Genomic DNA, 7110 nt, shown 5'->3' on the forward strand with positions numbered 1-7110 from the left:
ACATAGATATTTATTAGAGTACCTATATATATTCGTGATATTATTCTTTCTTCTAGGGACGAATTTGATAAGAAGTGGTCATTGTATATTGATGAAATTTAAGAAGTGGAAAATTATATTTGCCACATATTTTGATCTTTGTTCTCTTTGAAGATGGTTGATAGGTCCACTCAGCTATTGATAGTATCCCATATCAGGGTGAGAAGATGACTTTATTATTTAACTTTTTTTGAGGCCTTCATAACTTCTTTCAAATAAAATATTTGGAACATTATTAGGAATTTTTCCTACCTCTAATAAAATCACTAAATATCAAGACTCTCTTCCAAAGTTGTGATATCAAACATGTTCTATCTTACCATCTATTTAAGGAAGGACATGTTGTTCTTGAAAATCTTCATCTAAATTATGTCGTCTGGAAGGTTGTGATAATTACAATGTCTCATCTAGTTAGTCAACAAATAAAAGCTCTTGAATTGAATCTATTGGTTTTTGGTTTTTCATTTCTTTAGCATCACAAATACATAGAAGCTACAAAGAAAGATAGAAGGTAAAGTATTATCTTTCTTGAACTTCTTTCTTTTATAACAAAGATTTTTTATTCTTCATCTTCTTTTTGATAGAAGTCATCGATGAAAAGGTTCAACTTTCTTTATAGCATTTGCAAGATTCTTTGCTGGCTTCCATGTATCTTCACTAATATCATATACACACTAATGAACAAGACATTCTAAAATATTTTGGCATTGCTTTGAATCAAAGACTTCTTCCACCTCAAATTCTTGATTACTATTCATCTCTATAAGAAGAGGTGGCTTTTGTCCTTTTGTCAATATATTCATTGTCTTATATGGCTTAAGAAGAGATACATGAAATATGGGGTGGATCTTCATTGATTCCAAAAGATATAATTGATAAGCAATACAATTGAGTTATTCACTAATAAGAAAAGGTCCAAGCCTATGGCAATTCAACTTATCACAAAGATAGGTAGTTCTTATATTTCAATAAAGTAATCATATCTTATCACCTATATTGAATTGAAGTTTTTCCTTGTGATAGGCATCCACAGTAACCTTCTGTCATTTTTAAGCTTCGTTTAATTGCACATTCATTGTTGCATGTAGCTCTAACAAATGATTTGTTAAATCTTCTAGAATCAAGATTATCAACTTTTAAAAAGTTAAAAGTAATAAATTATAGATTATGAATCATCAAATTGACTCATTTATTATTTTAGGATAAAAATATACATTTAGAATGCTTTAAATCTCAATATACAGTAAATAGTATAGAAATCCTTAGAAAAATAGAAAATTAAAATGTTAGTGGGAGAAATACAGCCTTAGTAAGTCTTAGAGGTAATTATCTTTGTTGGTTTAATATTTTTATTCATTATTGAATATTAAGGATTATTTATTAAGACTAATATTTACATTGGTATTCTATTTATATATACTATTTATAAAAACTATAAATAGTAATAGTTAAAAGAAGTATGAAAAAGAACCTTGTGTCATTTTAATTATTGATATAAATAATAGGATTTATAGTGGATTTAAATTTATTCTTATTATCATCAAAAATCACCAAGGTAGGAAAATATAGTCTTAAATGAATATTAGTATTATAAAAATATTATAGGATTTTTTAGAATTTATTTAGAATTTATATAGAATTTTTAGGAATTAAAAATAAAAATAAAATAGTAATATTAATAAGTTAAAAATAAGTAGAAATAAAAAAAATAAAAAATTATTATATTAATTAATAAAAACTAAACTTAATTAGTAATTTTAATTTATTTTAAACTTTTATTTATCTTTTATTTTTATTTTAATTTCTATATTTTATTTTTACTTTTATTTATTTTTTATCTTTAATTTTTTTTAATTATTATTCTTACTTTTATTTACTAATATTAATTTTTTATTTTTTATTTTTTATGCATAATAAGTTTTATGTTTTGAAGTAAGTTAAATATATTTTTTATTTTAACATTGATTGATTTTGATGCAATATTTATTTCAAATCTTAAGTAATATTTGAATAATTTAGTATTAGTATTAGCATTATTTTGTGGTATTTTTTAGGTTGGTTATTACTTCTAAAGTATAAAAGATGGAGCTCGTCTTCAAGGTTGCATCACTTCTTTCTTTGTAATTTTTTCAGTTGAAGGTCCATCTTTAGTGAGTAGAGGGATTTAATCACCTTTTTTTATCCCTTGTATCCTCTCTTTTCATCTATTTGTAAATTCCTTGTTGATGGCAATTCTCTATTGGAAGAGAGATTTGATCACCTTTTCCAACCGCTATTTCCCTCCTATTCATAAGTATAGTGTAGAAGAGAATTCTTCATCAACAAAAGAAGAAGAAGAAATTTAAGAAGATGAAATAGGTAGAAAAGTTAGATAGAACGGATTTGGAAAAAAGAAAAAAAAAGGAGAAAAGAAAAGACCAACAAGTTCAAATTATAATCCAAGGTGATTATCTTTTCAAAAAAATTTATTTAATTTTAAATTTATTTTACTAACAAAGATTGTGGTTTGAAGAGAAAGAGCAAAATATAGTGAGTAGTATAGAAATCCTTAGAAAAATAGAAAATTAGAATGTTAGTGGTAGAAATGGAATCTTAATAAGTCTTGGAGGTAATTATCTTCGTTAATTTAGTATTTTTATACATTGTTGAATATTAAGGACTATTTATTAAAACTAATATTTATATTGGTCTTTTATCCATATGTATTACTTATAAAAATTGTAAATGTTAGTAGTTAGCAAAAGCATGAGAAAGAATCTTATATCATTTTAATTATTAATATAAAAAATAGAATTCATAGTGGATTTAAATTTATTTTTATTATTATAAAAAATAACCAAGGTAGAAAAATATAGCCTTAAATAGATATTAGTATTATAGAAATATTATAGGATTTTTTAGAATTTATTTAAAAAAATTTAGGAATTTTAGAGCAATTTTCAAGATCTTAGTAAAAATAAGTTCTATCACTTTGGGAGCCTTTATGAAGAAATGGAGCAAGATTTTAAGGCCACTCAAGGTTCTTGGACTAATTGGGTGTTTTTAAACATCATGGTGAGGTCAAAAATGAAAAAATTTTGGTCCTTGTAGAAAACAAGAGGACCAGCAACTAGTGTAGTCCTTGTAGGAAGGGGGGTGCATAAGTCCTATATGGATTGTAGCACCTTGAAGGTAGTTAGAAGGATAAGACTAAGGCCTTGTGGCCTCTTTTAGACACCTTTATACACTATATGTGAGCCTTGGTGAGGCTCGAACCCTTAATCTATAAGCAAGTTATCCTTGAGGTCAAATATTTTCACTTCACTTTTTAATTATTTACTTCTTATCTTTAAAACTTCATAATTTGCTCATAGTAATTCAAATTTATATATTTTTTACTTCATTGGAAAGATAATAAAATTATCTAGCTAAAAAGATATATATATATATATATATATATTTATACTTTTTATTGGATGAAAATATAATGAACAAACTCTGACTTAGTTTTGGATGTTGTAATTACTAGATTTCATTTCTTTCACTTGTATTGTAGTTGTTTCTCTTTGATTTTTTGCCAATTACATACTTCACTTTATACCACCAATTATAAGCAACTCTTAACCGAGGCCATCTTGTAATTAAGATTGAGGAGTGAAATTTATACTCATATGAATAATAACCATAATTGGCAAAAAAAAGTATTTGTTGAATGGAAGAATGTACTAAATTATCACATGCAAACTATACCAATGGTAAAAGAGTTATCTAATTATCTTAATGATGGTTGATGGTATACCTTAAGTACTACTTCAGAACTTAATTCACCTATTCTGTTTGTCCATTAGTTTGAGGATGAAAAGTGAAAGAGAGCTTTATATCTACTTTTAAAATCTTAAAAAGGTTTCTCCAAAATCTTGATATGAATTGAGTCTTTCTATCCAATATAATATCTTTAGGTAATCTTTGATAGGAATAGATGTTATAAAGAAAAAACTTAGTTGTTTCTTTATCTGTGATAGATTTTGTATATGATACAAAATGTGCCATCTTGATAAACTGATCTACTACTACAAATATAAAATCATATAAACATGATTCTAGAAGATCTGTTGTCATATGGCATGATTTATAATTTGAGAATACACTAAGTACCTAGTTGTAGAGAGTTTAGCTTTGGCTTATATATGATGTCTTAGCTCCCAAAAATCCCTTTATTTTGCACAAAAGCTCAAATTATAACAAAATCCTTCAAAATATTTTCTTCCTTCAAAAGATATTTTTACCTTGAACTTTGTAAATTCATATCTCTTGATCCAATCATTCAATGTTTTTTAAATTTCTATATAATATAGATTTTATCTTTAAGCTTTATTAAAAAAAAAAACCATGAATCTACTATTAAACTTTTGGCATCTTAAAAACCCTAGAAAGTGCTCTAAATCCTAATCTACAAGCACCTGATTACTCTTTTCTTCATATCTTAAAAATCAAAAACTCAAATGCCATAAAATTTGTGCTTAAAATTTACTAACATGATTACATAAAATGTAAAAAATTTTGAACCAAAATCTTGTCAAATTTCTTAAGATATAGCTCAAAATACAACCACTAGTAAATCAAGTTACTTACTACCCTTAGATTTGAAGTATTTATTTCAACTTTCAATATCTTGTCTATTATAATTTAAAATCCATCAAACAATATAATTAAAGTATAGCCAAAAAAATTCTCTCTTCAATTCTAATCACTAATCTTTTATTGCTTTCTATATGGACATATTATGTCGAAAAGAATGACAGTAGATATGAAATAAATACTTTAACTTTGAGTGCATATCTCTTTCATATAAACTTCAAATTATAAACTTACTGACCAAAGCCTCCAAAAGCTTGAATGATTCAAAATTATAACTCTAATTTCTAATAAGACCTCAAGTAGCTTCCTTGAAGTCCATTGGATATGATTTTTAACCAATAGGAATGGAGATTTTTATCATCTATCTTCATTCATCCATATGAATGCCATAACTTCTCTTTTTGCTATCAAAACTCGTCTTTAATCTTTTTTTTTATAAGATCTATATAATATATGCTCTAAACATCAATCAAAAGAAAAAAAATAAGACTTCAAGGATCACCAATGTCTAATAAAGGTGATTCTAAACATATAAAAGTTACTACCAATAAAACCAACTTCAAAAGTTAGTATAAAAAGAAAATAAAGTTATATAAATTCTAACAAAAGCCTTTTTAAACAACCTCTTTTTTGAGTAGATAAGTGATCTTGAAATCATATTTTACTAAAGACATATTCCAACAACCTTGGAAAAAATTTAAAATATATATTGACATGAAATACTTGAGGTTCTTGTGATTTGTATACATTGTAACTAGACTCAAGGCGCCTTTTAAATAATGATGCTATTCTTGAAATGAATCCATAATTAGAAAGAAATCTTTTTTGTGGATCTCATAATTAATATCGGTTTTTAAAATTTTTTGGAATAAAAAGCTACTGAATGGAATTTGTTATTTGCTCCTATTTGTGATAATATTACACCTGAGGCAAAGTCTGATGCATTTGTTTCTATGAAAAATACATTAGAAAAGTCAACACAATTTAAGATTGATACAAAAATAAATTCTTTTTTTTAAAGCATCAAATAATGCTTTGGCTTCTTTATTCTACTCAAGATTGTCTTTATAATTCAAATATATAAGTAAAGTTGTAATTTTAAAAAAATTCTTAATAAAGATTCAATAGTAATTGACAAAGCTCAAAAAGCATTGCATGTCTCTCATTATTTTTAAAAACTTTCAATCGATGATAGTTTGGACCTTCTTCAAATCTATTATTAGTCCTTCATTGGAAATGATGTATCCTAGGAAGTCAACTTGAGTAGTATAGAATATACACTTTTTAAATTTGGTATATAATCTTATATCTTTAAGTTTTTGTAATATATGACAAATATAAATTTTATACTCTTTTTTATTCTTAGAATAGATTAAGATGTCGTCTAAATAACAAACAATAAAATCATCAAAAAATTCATAAAAGACATCATTCATTAGATGTTGAAAAGTAGCTAGTATATTCATGAGTCCAAAAGGCATGACATTATATTCAAAATGTCCATATTTGATTTGAAACACAGTTTTCCATTCATCTCCTTCTTTAATGCATATAAAATTATATGCTCCGCATAGATCTATTTTTATATAGGTCTTTGCTTGATTCAATTAATCAAGAAGTCTTAAAATAAAAGATAGAAGATACCTATTCTTGATGGTGATCTTATTGAATCTTTGGTAGTCTACACACATCTATAGAGATTTGTCTTTTTTCTTCACAAATAAAATAGGAGCCATGAAAAGAGATTTAAAATGACATGTAAAATTCTTAGCTAATTTTTCATTAATATATTCTTTGAATGCAGCCAATTTTTTTTGTCATAGGCTATAGATTGGTCCAAATGGTGGTTAAGCTCTTTCATGAAGATGAATAGAACAATCATAAGGATGATGATTTAGAAGAATATCTACATTTTTTTTTTCACAAATGTTCTAAAAATCTTGATATTAGCTAAGAATACCACTTGATGTCTTTTCATCATCAGAAATCGATGTGGCATATAAAGCAAAAGATATCTCTTTTTTTGTAGTATGCATAAAAGCTCTCACACCTACATGTATGGATTTGGATGTATTAGACTTATATATTTCTACTTGACTAACGAGATTTTGGATTAAACTAATAAAAAAACTAAGGTTATAAGAAATCCAATTTATCTAAGAATTATAATATTTTAATTAAGATAATCTTAAAATAAATAAATTAAACAAAGATCTTATTATATTAAATATTACTATGTAATTATGTTTTATAATTACTATATCTAAAGAAATAATTTCATGCATAATATCCTCAAAAGATAGCAAACGACCATCATCTATAATTTTTACATGTATTAGTTTAGTTTTTTTGAGTTACAATATGTCTTATTTTTTGACAAAATCTTCATCTATAAAACATGCATAGACTCTTAAATTTAATAAAGCTAAGACTTTGTGATTTTTTGGTCCTAAA

The sequence above is a fragment of the Physcomitrium patens genome, chromosome 19 (assembly GCF_059467195.1).
Source record: "Physcomitrium patens ecotype Gransden chromosome 19, ASM5946719v1, whole genome shotgun sequence".
NCBI lineage: Eukaryota > Viridiplantae > Streptophyta > Bryopsida > Funariales > Funariaceae > Physcomitrium > Physcomitrium patens.